The 17,306-nt window shown below is 35.8% G+C and overlaps 1 protein-coding gene across 1 annotated transcript in view; it reads left to right on the top strand.

Moving 5' to 3' along the window:
• The window catches only part of LOC145687313 (cell adhesion molecule Dscam2-like), a 1,291,367-nt gene that overhangs the window by 916,398 nt on the left and 357,663 nt on the right, over positions 1 to 17,306 (top strand). The gene's annotated exons all lie outside the window — the stretch shown is intronic.

Raw genomic sequence — 17,306 nt, 5'->3', positions numbered from 1 at the left:
GAAACCTTAGGATTAAAATTTGGTCGGTATACTTTGAACGATACTACCTTCAGGTGCGTGTACATGCATAGGGATTAATGGGATAATGGCCATCAGAGATGTTCACCCTCACGAGGGTGGTTCTCTCGAGGGCATCCTCACCCTCAAATTCCCTCGCCCACAGTGACGTGAGGTCGAGGCTGCACGAGGGCGAGGACAAGTTTCGACAGCGATGGTGCGCGAGGGTGAGGAGAAATTCCCAACACGAGGGCGAGGGCGGGCGAGGGCGATGGACAACTACTTTCGCGAGATCGAGGGTGAACGAGCGCGAGGACCAAATGTCACTGCGAGGATGAGGGTGAACGAGGGCGAGGGCCAACTGTCACTGTGAGATCGAGAGGGCGAGGACAAGTTACGACAGCGTTGGCGAGGGTGCGCAAGGGCAAGTAGAAATTCTCAACACAAGGGCGATGGTGCGCGTGGGCGATGTATAACTCCCTTCGCGAGGCCGAGGACAAGTCTTCAACACGAGGGCGAGGGCGAACGAGGGTGATGGACAACTTCCTTCGCGACGGTGAGGGTGAACGAGGGCGGGGAATAATTTCCTTCGCGAGAGCGAGGGCACTCGAGGGAGGAGGACAAGCTTCTTTAACAACAACTATTTTGATTTTGGTGTTTGACCATTTGTGGAGGAATATAATATTTAAAAGAAGATCTGCCATGTCCCCTAGATGAAAAGTTAATGTCATAGCAAGAATATAGATTGGTCATATTCTTCCTTTTATTTAATTGCAATTTAATTGCAATTTCTCTTGTCTACTTTCACATAATTATTAAAAATAATAATGCAAATGAATATAATATTTGCATGTTTCTCATGAATGTTTCCGGATAGAAATAGCGCTACGTTTAGAAGCGAGTGTCCCTCGTTGTTGTCCTGCCTGTGGCAGAGAGCTTTTAGATAAAAAGTATCTACACTGTCATGCCGAGCCAGATGGAAAAAGACTTGACGGAATGACTTTTGTTCATAGATGGCTATTTTGCACTAGGCTCGCGTTCACTCGGGCTCGAGCTTATTTCTTTCAACTGGGCTCAGTCCCCTCAGTTCGACTCGCGCTCATTTATTTCATTGAGGCTCGCGCTCGATTGAGTTCGGGCTCGCACTTAATTATTAAATGAATAGTTTGTATTAAGTTTCTGGAACCAAGCAATATGTTCTGAAGTTGATTGAGTAGTAGTTTATTTCTTTGTTTCCAACTTCTGTTGTAAACATTGATATTAAGTGATATGATACGTTCATGAACACCCGGATGGTATGGCTTCGGTGCTATTTGTGTGTTTCTTTTTTTAATCTTCTCCCACCCAAAACCAAGTTTTATATGCTCAAAGACACACACACGCATATATATATATATATATATATATATATATATATATATATATATGTGTGTGTGTGTGTGTGTGTGTGTGTGTGTGTGTTGAGGCAATATAGTATATGGAAGTTAGTTGGGAACCTTCAACTCCAATCGAGCAATAGTGTTTCCAATCGAGCTCTGAACCTTCAACTCCATTAGATCACCTTTTTCCCCATTACTTTGGAGCAAGAAAGCTTTAAATTTTAACTATATGACTTCCCTCAGGATCAGCCTCTACTTTTAATTATGTTTTTGAAGACATATTGTCCTGCTAAAATACATTTAAAATGATAATTTCTTAACTAGTTTTTTTTTTTTTTTTGCAGTAGTAATAAAATTCGGTCGGGCACGTGTTCTTATCTTTTTTTATTATTATTATCAGACAATAGACAATATTACCTACTCACCAACCAATACGCATTTCTGAATTTTTTTTTTTTTTCGAATCTCGTGAGCAACACTAGTTCACTCAATTCTTAGGTCTCAAACAGTATTTTAGTGCTAAATGACCCTTACGTAAAATCTATAAATTGATAAAAGTAATTGTACGATCAGAATGAAGAGCATTTATGAGCCTTTAATATATTATTGGAATAATTATATTGTGATACTAAAATCACAATATATACCAATAATATATATGGTTTAAATGTTGTTAGATATATCCTTCTCACAACTCTCGTGACGCAGAAGGTTTCTGAGAACTTCTAGATAAAGGAATGCATTTTGTACTTAAATTCACAGAACGAGACGAGAAGTGAATCGTCGAGAATCGAGACAATAAAGAAGTTTCCGAGAATAGAGAAAAGACGAGACCTATAGTAAAATTTATGAAACGAGATGATAAATCTTATTTCTGGTCTCCTCTCGTCTCATGGGCAACACCCGATTGCACCGAAAGATGTAAAGGAAATTATTCAAATTTTATCTAAATATATCCGTGGTAATATTAAGCGTGGAGTAGTCAATGATTTGTTCCATTTTAGATGATTCGTGGTAAGTTATACGATAGTATGTTCAGTTTTCTTTGTTTTGGACGTATGTTAAAGAAATAATTCTGCAAATAGGCTGGAAAATTGAGGATCTGATCTTCGCGAGGGCTTCCTTACCCTCAAATAACCTCGCCGAGAGATGGACAACGCCCTTTGCGAGGGCGAGGGCCATCTGCCACTGCCAGGGCGAGGGTGCGCGAGGGCGAGGAGAAGTTTCCAGTACGGAAGCGAGGGAGTGCGAGCGTGATGGACTACCATCCTCTTGAGGGCGAAAGCCAACTTTCACTTCGAAGGCGAGGGGCGCGAGGGCGAGGATAATTTTTCAGCAGGAGGGCGGGCGAGGGCGATGGACAACTCCCATCACGAGGGCGAGGGCCAACTTTCACTGCGAGGGCGAGAGTGCGCGAGGGTGATGGACAACTCTCTTCGCAAGGGCGAGGACAAGTTTCCAGCACGAGGGTAAGGGTGAACGAGGGCAAGGGCTAACTGTCACTGCGAGGGCGAGGGTGAGTGAGGTCGGAGTAAAATGAACATCTATGATGGACATACAAACGTAGAAAACATTTTTTTCGACAAGTAAGGGCCATGAAATGTGTAAATCTTGTGAAATCTCAAATTCAACGTTTTTTCGATGATACTTTCTCTCCTATTATTATTTGAAAATTTTTCTTTCTTTTATTTTTAAATGTAATGCATAAACATTTACATGAATACAATAAGAAATGATATTAAATACCTTTCATTTCGGGCTAACGAACAGGTGAATTCCACGTTGTTCGACGTCTCTAGAACTAACTGCATTGTTCTATTGAAAGACAGCCAGAATTTTGTGTTTTGGTATAGTGATAGTTCTCGGTCTATGGGATATCTTTATGATAACAAAGTATTGGAAATGATATGAGTAATTGGCTACTTGATGCAACATCTCTCTATTATTTGTATAACACAAATATAGCATCTGGAAGCATTCAGACAAAAAGAAGGTTGTATTACTTTCACTAATTTGATATGGATGTTTCAAAGGGCAAATGGGAAGGAGTTAGCAAACAAACTTATTTCCCAGTGCTGTTAATATACTGCTAACTTGTAATTCCGATCCAACAATTGTAATTCTAAATTCTCTTAGGAATGAAGTTTGGCTACAACAATTTTCCAAAAAACAAAAACAAAACAAAACACATAATTGTAAAAATTACTACACGAAAATTGTTGAAGCTACATATCTGGAAATGGCGGATCGTGTTTTTCTGGATTCACAATTGTGCACTTAAACATTTTTTTTAAATAACAACCTGTAATATACTTTCTGGATTATAGCTCTTTTAATGGATTTTCAGCCTGAGTTATTATTTCTACTAGTATTATTATAATGTTGCCTTCCTCGTTTGCACTGTTTGTTTGCTCTGCAATGATTACTGGCTTTGCTCTGTATGACCGGGGTAATTATATTAGTATATATTTTAGTTTTGTTTGAATTTGTGTGTCGTTAACAATAATGTTCGATCTTTTATCGTCTTCTAGTATCGTTTCTAGATTTCGATACATTATGCATTTCAATTATTCTGTAAGTTCTATGTTTAAACTATTTTTTTTTTTAATTTCCAAACAGTCTAGTGTTGAATATAATTACAATTTTATAAGAAACAACAAAGGTGCATAATACGAATACTCAATTTTGCGTTATGATATATTCGTAGCACAAAAGTAAATATTCGTATAAACCCATACTCCGATAACGAATATCAACTTAAGTTAGTGAAGTTAATCAAACTATACGGGCCAAAACTACTAGGATAACTGAAGCAGCGAAGTGATTCTGCTATTGTGCAACAATAGTGTGTCGTTACGTTTTTGTCCTTTTAAGATGTACAGTCGCTTTGTGCCAGATTATGACTGACACAAAGATCTATTGTGACAGCAGAAGATATGGAACATATAATGTTTCAGGAAGTAGGACCGTAACGCCACACAAACTTTAGGAATTTGCCACTGAATGTATGAGAGCGCATGTAAGCTAGTGTATGAATTGCTGAAAGCAGTCAGTACTACCATGTTGTGCTTTAACAAAAGCTATGGCGAAGATAGCGAGAGTCATAGTCAGAGTAGAAACACGGCAAATAACGAGACGTAACAAAGTTATTCAAGTGTCGCGCAGTGTCATTTTTATATTGTGAGTACGCTTTTAACAGAAAGGAATTGCACGATGGCACCAAACCAAGAGTGTTAAAAAATAAGCACAGCAAAGGACGATTAGCAGTTAAATTAACGTCTCTTCAGAGCAGGCGACAAACTTTTACCAACTTTCAACATAAGATGTTTGCAGCAATAGATCATTATTCTTTTAAGCGCATCATCGTAGAAGCTAGCCAGCGGAATTTCCAATCGCGAACTTGTTGATTACAGGAGGCTTATGTTCTCCGACGAGTCAATTCAGTAAGAGAGTCGACTCGTACTGATCTTAAGGGCGTATGAAGCTCAAAACTATCCAGTCATGAATGTGAAGTATCCCAATATAGAAACAATGTAATTAGTGTTTGCAAAGAAGTCATTCATAGTCGACCACTTAGCGACCTGTATGAATTTTGGATTGATATTCACAACCCAATGTTGTGTTGATGAAATCCTTAATTCTATGCCGTGCTTTTAGCTTTAGCTGTGGCAAGGTAGATTCTTCATATTCCTGGGTAGTAATGCCTCTCACACAAAGTGCGGCTGGTGAACGATACGCTACAGGGAAAAAGTGCTGAGTAGGTTGTATGACCAGCATCCTTTCCAGACTTTCTCGTACATAACCTGCCTGAAATGCACTAGTGATTAATAAAACTGTTGATTTTGTTCTGAACTGTTAAGGTTAGTGTAAAATTGTTTAACTCCTGTTTTGCTAAATAAGCAAACTTAAAGAGCAATTAGTATTCCTACCTGTCAGGAATATTCAAGCGTTAAAGGTACGTTTATCCCTTTTCTCCAAGGAATTTAAGTAAGAGAATCCTTTTCTCTGTAATGCTCAACTACAATTTATTATCAATAAAGAAGGTTACAATATTTGCTAAAAGAAAACTGACTTACACAAGAGAGTGATCCTAACATGAAATAAGCGTTTACTGAGTCTTGCATTTAAACGCTAGGAGACCAAAACTAGCTCAGACTCTGTTTTAATTACTTTTACATCAAGAAAGGTGACTTACATGAACATGAGACTTGACTCTCACAAACCCAAATATCAAGACTTCTTTCTTACGCATGACTCAGGTAGTCTTTTAGCTGTTTAGGCTGTTTTCTCAGTTCGTGTTAAGACCTAAATCTCTCTGTAGACTCCAAGTTCCTCCTTTTTATTTTATTTTCTTTTCATTTAATTTTAATCAAAGACCTAAGTTATCCAAATAATGCCATTATCCATTCCGTTATTACACATCACCTTTATCTTCATAACAAGTTATTTAATTTTCATTTTGATATCAGTCATCAGCTTGCACATTACCATCGTCTTCAAGACAGCTCATTTTGTGTCCATTTAGATTATATTATTAAGGTACTTTAGTTAATTTAACTTGATCACTAAAAATATACTTTTTTTTCTTATTTACATTTACAGTGATCATTTCTTTTTTTTTTTTCAATAAATCTCTGCTTTCATTACACTAGGAAACGCATTGCAGCTAGACCAGCGTTTTCCACACCTTTCAACAGTTGGAAACATGCTTCCTTAAGGAGAAGTATATTTTAAATCTTAAATACAACGTATTGATTCCATGACTAACAGGTGTGTAACAGTGCTGGCAATTCAAGAAGGTCACATATCCTACTTGAAATCAATTCCTGTCTTTTCCGTGTCCACTTGTGCCATCTTAAGCTGACAGAAGCACCAAACATTCTGTTTCATTTAAATAAATGCATCTTAGATCTCTGCCATACATCACCGTTATATAATTTATTTATCACTATTATCTATTACAGAGCGCTGTTATAATGGCAATCACTTGTATTTTTCTCGCACGTGGCTCCGGATTCAATTTCCGGTGGGAGAGCACAAAATTTAATTTTACAGTCACCCACTTTCATTATTAATCTGTCTCCTTTATATTAAAGGTATAACCGTGGTACGTTAAACTAAAAAGAAACAAAAAAATGAATTCTATTACAAAGCTATTTCTCTCTTTTACAATAAGCATTACAATTAAATTTAGCATATGCTTGCTGTATCATCATCATGATCATCATAGGTATTCTGTCATTGTTGGCAGATCACTTGCTGCAACTGAGAACCTTCCATGCTCCACGATCTTTCGTTAACCTCTTCGACTTTACGTACGATTTTTCTGTTTTGATGTCGTCCATCAAATGTAGCCCCCTTCGCTCCTCCCTCTCTTTCCTGCTGTTGCCCTCTAGTACGTCCCTCGTGATTCAGTACCTCATTAGGTTCTGTAGTTCGATTCCAACATATTCCATTAAATAACTCAATTTCACCAGAATTGGCATTTATCATTGTGTTCGCCTGATTGATTGATTGAGGTTTAGTGGGGACATCAAGTGTTCGTCCGAGCTACTCACATTTATATACATATAGTAATTATCATTCTAGGATATCTTTTGCTGTTTCGGATTTGCATTCGTTAGTTGTTTTTATCAGTGTATTATTCGAATAATAAGACGATCATATATTCAGAGGTCCATATATTTCCTCCACATTAGATATAATATACAACATCGTTTATCCGGACTAACTGGGGCCAAAGGCAATCCGGAAAATTGAAAATCCGGGAAATATGAATAATAAGCAAAACAAATCCTTAAATAAGCAGACTTACCGTTTACTACGATAACTTTTCACATCATTTCTTAACAAAGAATTTGTCCACTGTTTTCTGTTTCAACCACGTGTGGAGTTTGAATGAAGCACGATCACGCATACGTTTTATCACTAATAGTTCAGATGAAGTGGTGTCGGGCTGACGTTACAAGAATGGAAAGATGTTTGTCAGCTGGAGCGCAGCATCTGCCGTCCGTTGTCGCCAAAATTGTGATCTATGTGAACATTAAATTTAAAAATGTCAACAAATCTGATTCGGATTATCCGGAGATTCGGGTCAATCAGGTCCCGATAAACGAGATTGTATTATACAGTATTACAACAATAATATATAATATTAACCATTATATATTATATAATAATATATAATATATAATATTAACGAAAGCTCTGTCGCTTTTTGTGAAGGTCTGTGTTCAATTGGCCCTCACACCGTCAGTTGAATGCAAATGGAGATAAGACAAAAGTCAATTCTTGGTGTGTATATGTCCAATATACTACCTGGTTGTGGCAGTTCAGTTTCACCGTGAACTTGTGTAAGGACAGAGTGAATATGGGTCCTCCAGAGAGCGTCATAAGGGCGTGTATGCTGTACGAGTTCAAACTGGGGTCAAACGCCACTAAAACGGGTAGAAAACTATGCCAGGCCTTTGGTGAGGGTGCCGTGACTACGCTGACAGTGCAGCGGTGGTTTAACAAGTTTAAGGACGGTGACGAAACACTCGAAGATGCACCATTTGCCGGAATACCAACACAAGTGTGTACTACAAAATGAAGATCTTCAGGCAGCAACTGAGGAGAACAGTGGCCAAGCATGTGAGGAACTGGGACTACAATTCAGTGTAAGTGGAGAAACCATTCGACAGCACCTCCATCAACTTGCGAAGCACTACAAGTTGGGTCTATGGGTCCCACATGATTTGACTCCGAGACAGAAGGCAACGCGAGCAGATACCTGTTTTTCTTTGCTGTCTAGACAGAAGAAGCAGTCATTTCTGGACGGCGTGTTGACATGCGATCATAAGTGGGTCCTGTACGAAGCTCCACGGCGCTGTCATCATTGGTTATCATCCCACGAACCGGTTTTGAAACAGCCGAAACCAGCACTACATCAGAAGAAGGTCCTTTTGTGTGTTTGGTGGACTGCTCGAGGCATCGTGCATCGCGAACTACTACCAGCTGGTCAGAGCATCAATGCAACTTTATACCGTCAGCAGGTGAGCCGAGTTCAAGAAAAAAACTCAAAATTCTGGAGTCATTACGTCTGAATCGCAAAGGACAACGCTACAGGACAACGCTACTACAACCTGTTACAGGACAACGTTAAACCCTGTGTGGCTAGGATGACCCGGGAGACCATTTTGCGCCTTGGATGGGAAACACTATTGCATTTGCCATACTCCCCGGACATTGCACCGTCCTATTATCACCTGTGTCATTCCTTGGACAATCACCTTAGAGAACGCCCGGTTCAAATCTCTAGTAGAGGAGCAAAATGTACTTGATACCTTCTTCGCTTCACGGCCCACAAGTTCTACCGCGATGGAATCCATAGCCTTCCAGAACATTGGCAGAAGGTTGTCAATGCTGATGGGGACTATTATTGATCTTCCAGGTACGTTCTAGGTAACATATCGATGTTAAAAGGTGGTGGGTAAAAAAACGACAGATCTTTCATGGTTACTTTTATATGCCCTCCGCAAACACCAATTTTTATTCCCAAGTGGTGGCAGTGGTATGGTTCTCCTTTGTGCTTACCAAGAGCAAATACGATTTTTCTTTTCTCTCCTTTTTTGATTGATTTGACCATGACTGAGACAAAAATTTGAGTTATTCAAGCGTATTATCCTTGTAGTTTACAGTAGATTTTCTATGAATCAAATGCACTTACTATATCGTTCAACGACGACCGGATATCAATCAAATTAAAATTTATCTCTAGACAAAATTTTCCCTCATGAGCCCCTCCCCCGTCCGAAAAAAGGATATGTGCGCATTATTTCGAAAGAATCAGTATACCTAGTAAGGTTATAATAAAATATGGATTTATGAAATAAGAACTTTATATATTAGACTTTCCCCTATTTAGGAAGTCTAATATCCTTGGACGTAAGAAGTAAAAAAAACGTAAGCTCCAGAATAGCACAGGCTAAACAAGCATTCAATAGGGAAATAGGACTACTAACATCAAGAAATGTATCGCTGGGCGTTTTTAAACGATTTAATAAGACACTGGTACGGAGCGTGCGCTTTATGGATCAGAGGCATGGACATTGAGAAAAGCTGAAATATCCAAGCTGGAAGCATTTGATATGTGGTGTTGGCGCAGAATGCTGCTCATATCATGGACCGAAAGGAAAAGGAATGAAGACGTTCTAAAGGAAGTTAACGAAGGACGACAGATGATGAAGATAATATGAAAAAGAAAAAACAGTATAGTTGGCCATCTTATTCGACACTCTGATTGGATCTTCGTGTCGATAGAGGGAAAGACAGAAGGAAAACAGAAAGAGAAAGACCAAGGATATAATGTCTAGATGCAGTTACGAAGAAGAAACCTTATCAAAGTATAAAACAGCTCTCTCAAGCGAGAGAAAAGTTTTAAAATTCCCATGTTGCCCACCAAACCATGGTTGAGGTGAACAAGAAGAAATAAGAAAGAACATCGGTTTACCTATATTCGAGATATATGTGAAAATAGTACTTTCTCGATAAATAAAGAATCTTTCCTTTCTGTTGTAGACACTGACATTTTCACTTTGTGGAGAATTTTCTTTAAGAATTAGCAAGACAAATTAAAAAAAAACACACATTGTAAGGATATTTATTAAACATGGAATCGTTGAAGCTGTCTTCAAGTATTTTCCGAGGGATTTGCCTTGATTTTCGTGTGTGAGAAAAAAGTATTTTAAAAAAAAAGTTTAAAATGTGAAACTTTGGCTCCTAGTTAGCTGCAAACATTGACAGACGAACAAAAGCAAATCAAAATTTGATTTCTTATGCCTAAACGTTAACGAAATGCGAAAGATCCTTTGAAATTTCGAATTAGATTTTTCCACCTTTACAAAATTTTCCTCATACAAAATTCACGAAGTATGCATCATTCGGTTTACGCATTTTAAAAATACTCATCACAAAATATGCTTTGAAATATCTAAAAATGAAATATTTTGTCTTCTTTGTTTTCCATTATTAATATCTCTAACCCTCCAAATACAATGAATGTTGACGCATGTATCTTGTTGTAGTTGCTGCCTACAAAGAATATTAAAACAGACATTATAATTGGAAATACACAGGTAAATAAGAAATGAAGCTGAAACCATGTCATAAACATGCCACTAATCCACCAAATTCATGTATCTCCCATCATTGTTCAAATCGAATTTTCCCCCCTCTAATTACCCGCAGACACCAACCGTTGCTTCAAAGATTATAAATACATTTTAATGATGCTTCGTAACAAAAAGCAGCTTCCCTGACTCCGACGGCATTAAAGTAATCGAAGCAAATCCTCTTTTTCGAGTTTGTTTCATGTAACCGTGTTGTTATAAGGCATTGGTGTTATCATGTTAAATATTTCTTCCCGCCCTTTTACTGTTTTTATCTCGTGTTTTTAGTACAGCCATTTAATATTTTGCCAGCGAGCAAAAAAATGAATTGTGCTCATAAAAGTACTGTGAAGTTTATTCAGCATGAAAAAATATTAAACATTTATGTTCACGTTGTGGACACTGATATATTCATTTTGCGGAGACTTTTTTTTTAAGAACTGGAAAGACGGTTTTAACATTATGTGGTTTGCCTAAAGTATTTTATTTTTAGAAAACGCTAATATCCATTAATATCACAGGCAATGAAACTGTAGCGTCCTAATCCAATGATCTGTATAATCTACAAATGATGTTCGAACATATTTTGTATTGCATAATTTTCCTATTGTTATGATCCTGACAAGAAATAAAATGTACTGTTCCTTAGAAGACTGGAAGGACTAGAAATACTGTTCCTACTTTATTATTATTGACAATTTGGAAAATGGAAAATAATGTGCGAATCGAATCGAAATGTCCAGTTTGAGCTTAAATGAAAAATTAAGTTATCGTTTCATAATCAGAATGTTCTAGGTTCGAAGGAATGTTCCAGTTTCAAATCCCGAGGATGAACCAATTTAATTAGATTTTATCAGTTTTTTTTTTCCTTTTTTACTCAATTGCACAAATGAAAAGCCTAATTGGTATATTTTCAACTGTATATTCAAACCTTAGAGTAGATTATTTTTTTCAAAAGGCTTTAAAAAGAATGTTTTTATATTATATAACCTCCATCCAGGATCGTATTTACATAATCCTTTCAGTGAACATATAGTATTTTCAAACATTCTTTTTTGTTTTCGTTTTCAACAAAAGCAACTATTGTTTCCTCTACAAACATATATAGTTTTAAAGAATATTTGTTTATGGAAATTTCCATAGAACTTAGGAACAGTAAACTTTATTTGGTATCATTTATTTTATGTACAAAAATAGACGGTTTGTTTCATTTCCCTTTTAAACTTCAAATGGATGTTTCTGCATTTTGAGTTTCAACTTCATCTAAACGAGAAAACGGAGAACTTTCCGACGTACTACAGAACTATGAGACCATGCATGAAGGCAATAAATGCTTTTACTGTGCTGAAAGAAGACCTATCAATGGTAATACATGGAAACAATAAATTTCCCCGAGACACAAACCAACATCATCGAGGTTGCTGCAGACTTCATAACCACCATTATTTCAAACTAAAATAAACAACTGCTGTAATGTGAATTCAACCTTTCGATAGAAAGCATCGTTAGAGACTTCCTGTAACATGAGATAAATCTCTAAGTGAACTATGAACTTCAAGATATTTCTTGAAATATAAATCTTGAGTTTTTGTACAAAATAATATTTAGTGTAAATGAGTCTGAAGCAAAGAGAGTTCTGCATATCAAAATCGTAATGCGTCTTTCACCTGGTTGTGTGATATGATGTAAACACATGATTAATTAGGCACAAGAAAAGAAAACTGAACACTTGAAACTGTCAGCATTCTTACTCATCTTGTTCTGAAGTAGTTATTTAGATGTCTTTCCATACAGCGTGTGCCTTTTCATAGTAAATAGGTCTGTTGTCAATGTTAGGGAGCGCACAAACCACTGAAAGAAATTCACACCTAAAATACAAATTAGAATTAAAATCAAGTATACGCGCTAATATATAGTTAGATACACTTATTGCGATATATCTAACATAATATTGAATCCAACATTTGTTATTCGTATAACGTGACAGACTTCCGAGCAATTCTTCAAGTGCACTACGAACTTGCACCGTATATCAGTAGGGATGAAAGTTTGCTCGCAACTGTTACATTTTGTGTTAATGATGTCATTAAAAAAAAAAACATTTAGTGCAGTTGTTAGTTTCTAAGAATGATATTAATGTTCAATATATTCGAGAAATAAATGTAGTGTTTGAGATTAGAGGATTTTTCATGTATGTATATTTAATTATCGTTGTGCTGTAAAATTATATTAATGCTTTTGATGAAGAGTTTGTTTGAGTAAACTTAATGCTCTTCGGTTTGTAACATTCATTTTATTGTCTACTTCATCCTCGAAAGGTACCACTACTTACCCCATGCTTATGGAAGTTGTCTTTCTCATCCACTTTTAAATTATTCAGTGTTTTCCGGCTTCAAAGGAAGTGTTTAGAAAGCATATACATGCATAAAAGTAAAACTTGTTAGTGCCTGTGAAACAGTGGATGAAGATATATCTTTTTCATGCTTATCGGGAATTTAATGCTATAATTCGTTCCTGAACTCATTTTACTAAAGGAATCCAGAAAAGTGAGATTACCAGATCTTTTCTTATATTATGCATTATGCGAACTCTTTGTTCTTCCTTTATTAATGTTTGCTTGGTAGTTTGATGAGTTTTATTCTGTCTGACTTCGACGTTTGTACACACCCCTAACCTTTATGTGCAATGGTGATGAATTATGTAGGAGGCAGCAGTAGATTGTTACTGAAATGCAATTACTATTGTTTCTGGAGTTGAGTAGAATTTGAGTTTCAGCAGTGAGGCTATATGAGACGGGACCTACTGATTAACGTGGAATCCAAACCACATGAGCTCCCGCCGGAACACCCACACCAAAGGTGCTAACCGCTTAGTTTTGAAAGCGTTCTTATTGTTTCTGGAGTATATGTATGTAATGAGTATGCATTTGTGTTCGGATTATAATTGCAAGCTTTATTTGACTGACAGGCCGTTATGAGTTCAATATCAGAAGCGCTTTTGTTGACATTTGTTTAGTTCTCGAAGAGTAGTCTTTTATTCTTGAGCTTATGTTGAGTTTGTTCCATCATTCAGTTTCGGCTGATAGTTTCTTTAAGGTGGTAGATTGATATATGAAGCATTTTATTCGTGAAAATTTGTTTGAGTTTCCTTGGTATGGTTGTGATGTTTAGGTCTTTGAAAATATGGAGCTATTTGGTGGCTGTTGATGTCTTGTGATACGGAAGCGTTTTCTGCTGTTAATCTGCTTGTGTATGTGGGGTACGTTGATACTTAGCATTGATATTCGATTCAGAGTTTGACGGAATGCTTTTTGTCAGTTATCCTCTTATAGTGTTGGATTGTATACTTCTTCCTTGTCATTTTTGTAACATATCACACATTGCTATTTTGCATATCAATTTGCACGTACACTTTGGGTTGCCGATAGAGTTGTGCGATTTCGATACCACTCGTAGCATGTAAATGACGTTAAATTTAGCATTGATATTTACAAGAAACATTAAATCCTAAACAACTAATTGATTGGCTTTTCTGGTTATATAGACAAATAGCAAGATCATTAATCCTTAAGTTTTAGTCTTTCTCTTTTCCGTAGCTTGGTCCTGCATGAAAAACGTTTAAACACATATGTTACCTTTTTTTCAATATTACAAAAAGACAGATACCACAGAATGATAAAAATATAATATTATCAACACGAATACGTAACTTAACAAAAATATATTATGTTTTTTTTTTTTTTTTTTTTTTTTTTTTTTTTAAGTACAGACCGAATTTCCATATAAATAATACACTAAACTCATGATTATAAATAGGGCTATTTATATTCGTTCTGTTATCAGGTTCTTATTGTGGAAGCGGTGATCAGTTATTAATCCATTAACATTGTTGAACCCATCACGTGCGAATCTCCTCACGTCATTCTGCAACCATGAACACGGATGATATGGTACGCGTTTAATTTCGTTGTACGTACATTACAGAGAGGCAAAATATTCATTATAAAGAACGACTTTTAAACATAAAGGGAACCCGTTTATAAGCATCATAAATTATGCAACACCTTACATGTTATTGTGAATTCCGTTTTACTTGTATATTTATCTGCAAGCTGAAATGTGTACTGGATAATCGAAAGTGGTAATCCAAAGATTTTTCAATCTTTTTTTTTTTTTTTTAGATTTCTCTATAGTTAACACACTCACTTTCGCTGCACAGATCACTTTGATTCTACATTGCTGATTGCTTATTATTTGCGATATAAATATAATACAACCCTCAACCACAGAATATGAATTCAATTTGTTAACTAAAACCTATTGATTCCAGGAAATTTTGATTCAAAACTTGAAATGGAAATAAGGTAGTAATTTATTTGCATTTTGTACATGGTCTGTAATACTGTAAATATATTCAGCATGAAGTTTCTGTGGTCTATTTTCTTTGTTTGGTTAGCTCTGTGATTCACCCGCGCTTTTTTGTCACAGTATTCCTCTCAAATCGAATGTAAAGGAGATCGAGATCATTTGAGTCAAGAGGCTATTTGAGTCAAATAGGAAAAAAAAAACATTCACTACGGATTTACTGTGCGCACAAGAGTCATGAACTTCTGTTCAGTTTTCAGTTTATTTTCGTGTAAAAAGGTCAGTGTTGTTATTATTCTCAATTTATTCAACAGTTGCCAGGAATGTGAACAATTTCTTAACAAGGTGATATGCAACACTTATTGTTTTAAACTGATATAGTGTTGTGTATACAGCAAATAAAGTGCTAAAACCATGTGAATGCATATATTTACTGAAGCGTTTTACATATGGGTTATACACATTATTTGTATACTTCGAACTAATTTGGACAATATACTATATATAGAATTTTTTTGTCTAAAAAAACAATTGTTCTCAGTCAGTTTTCATTCAATATGTTAACATTGAACATAGAAACATATATAAAAGTATAGCAGTGACTAAAATTGCCCCTTCAGAGACCAAAATAGCCCCGTGCTTTCTGTAAAATTAATTTTCTACTATCTCACTTAAAGATATTTTTATTATTATTGGTTTTATAGTAGGGCTTTAGCTTTTATTTGATATGTTGTAATATAACTTACTAATATTTTGACGATATAAGTTAAATCGTCTATTGCGTTAGCTTTAAAAAAATACATGGTTTATCTCTTACTATACTCAAATAACCCCGGTCTTTCCTATGCGTTATAATGTTGCCCTTGTAGTTACCAGCTATCATTAAACACTAGCGGTAAATTCGTTTGTGTCAATATGCGACTGATCTACAAACTTTGTGTATAAGATACCTCTTATTAGAGATCATTGGTAAAGTTCAAAATCTTTTTTTTTTTTTTTTTTTTGTTATGCGTCATTTAGGTGTTTATACTTGTTTTTGGATGTAGCCACACTATTCTATAATCAATTTGATATATAATTTGAAACTACTAAAAGAAAACATATTTATTCGAGAAAAAGTCATTGTCCAAATTTTTCATCTCTTCCAATGTACCGTCAATTATTCAGAAGGTGAAAGATCATGGAGCGGATTAATGTGTCCACATTGGAGCACATAATATGTATTCTATTAATTATTTCATAGAAAGTGCATTTTGTAGGACGACAATTGACCGTGTTCTCAAGAAAAGGTGACCAGTGACCTCCCCGGTGGACATAAGTAATTGTGCACCTGTTCTATATATTTTAAAGTTACTCATATTTTACCTTCAAGATAGATGTATGCGTATATGAAAATCGTTTCTAGGCCAGTTTATCATTAATTTACTTTTTAGCGAGATCGTTTACTACTGGGTGAAGTTCCCGTTTTCGTTAGGATATATAATATGCTGAATAATACCATTTGAAACGTATACAATGTTCTGAGTTGTAGCTCGGGAAAGTAAGTGACGCGAATTCAAACTCACTGGAGTTTATGACTGCTTTGCTCCCAAAGTCACATATTTTTCACTGTTAGCTGCATTAGCTAAACATGGTGCACACATCTCATTTGATATATATAAATAGGCTAAATCTTGTGGTGATTTCCAAAATAGTTCTTTTATAAACTCGAATCTTAATTGCATTTCCCAAATGGGATTTTTCTCCTAAATCCGAAAACTAGATTATCACCATTTTATGGATAGTCAAACGAATGAAATGAATATTCTTTTTATTCAATTTGTCACATCCTTATTCAACAAATTTTGCTATAATTTAGTTGTTTGATAATATAAACATATTAATAGGACGCCTATATCTAGAGGTCTGCGCAGATGAAGATATTCGTGGATTTATCCACAGGTGTCCGCATCATTATATATTTTGTGGATATGTTTTAGTTCCTACGTGAGCGACGAATAAAAATCCAGATGTTCGTGAAAATAAAATAATTTAAGTGATCATTCTTTTAAATATTATTAATTATTCACATCTTATAATAAAGCGTGATTATCGTTTTGGAACAATAAACGAATAGAACAAAATTGAATTTCGTTAATTATTTTATCTCTTTCTCTGCTTTATAACTCTATGATCAATGTGGAGTGCTAATGTGATTTTATTTGTGTGAGGTGGCATATTCTTCATTCTGGAGAGTCTTTTATCTAAGTTCTGCTTGTGCATTCTGATCAAAAACAAGAGAAGGAGTAAGCAAGTAATCACAATTTTATGTTGTTAAGACGAGGGAAAGCTATATTAGGTATGAGTTAGGAAAAGTAAAGAAAATGGTTTGTTCTAAAATTAATTGACAGACATGATGTTACCAGATTGGGAATTTT

This window comes from Thermobia domestica, chromosome 6, assembly GCF_964235325.1.
Source record: "Thermobia domestica chromosome 6, izTheDome1.hap1.1, whole genome shotgun sequence".
In the NCBI taxonomy this organism is placed as follows: domain Eukaryota; kingdom Metazoa; phylum Arthropoda; class Insecta; order Zygentoma; family Lepismatidae; genus Thermobia; species Thermobia domestica.
The sequence above is the reverse complement of the archived record's forward strand: the minus strand, read 5'-3'. Positions and strand labels throughout refer to the sequence as shown.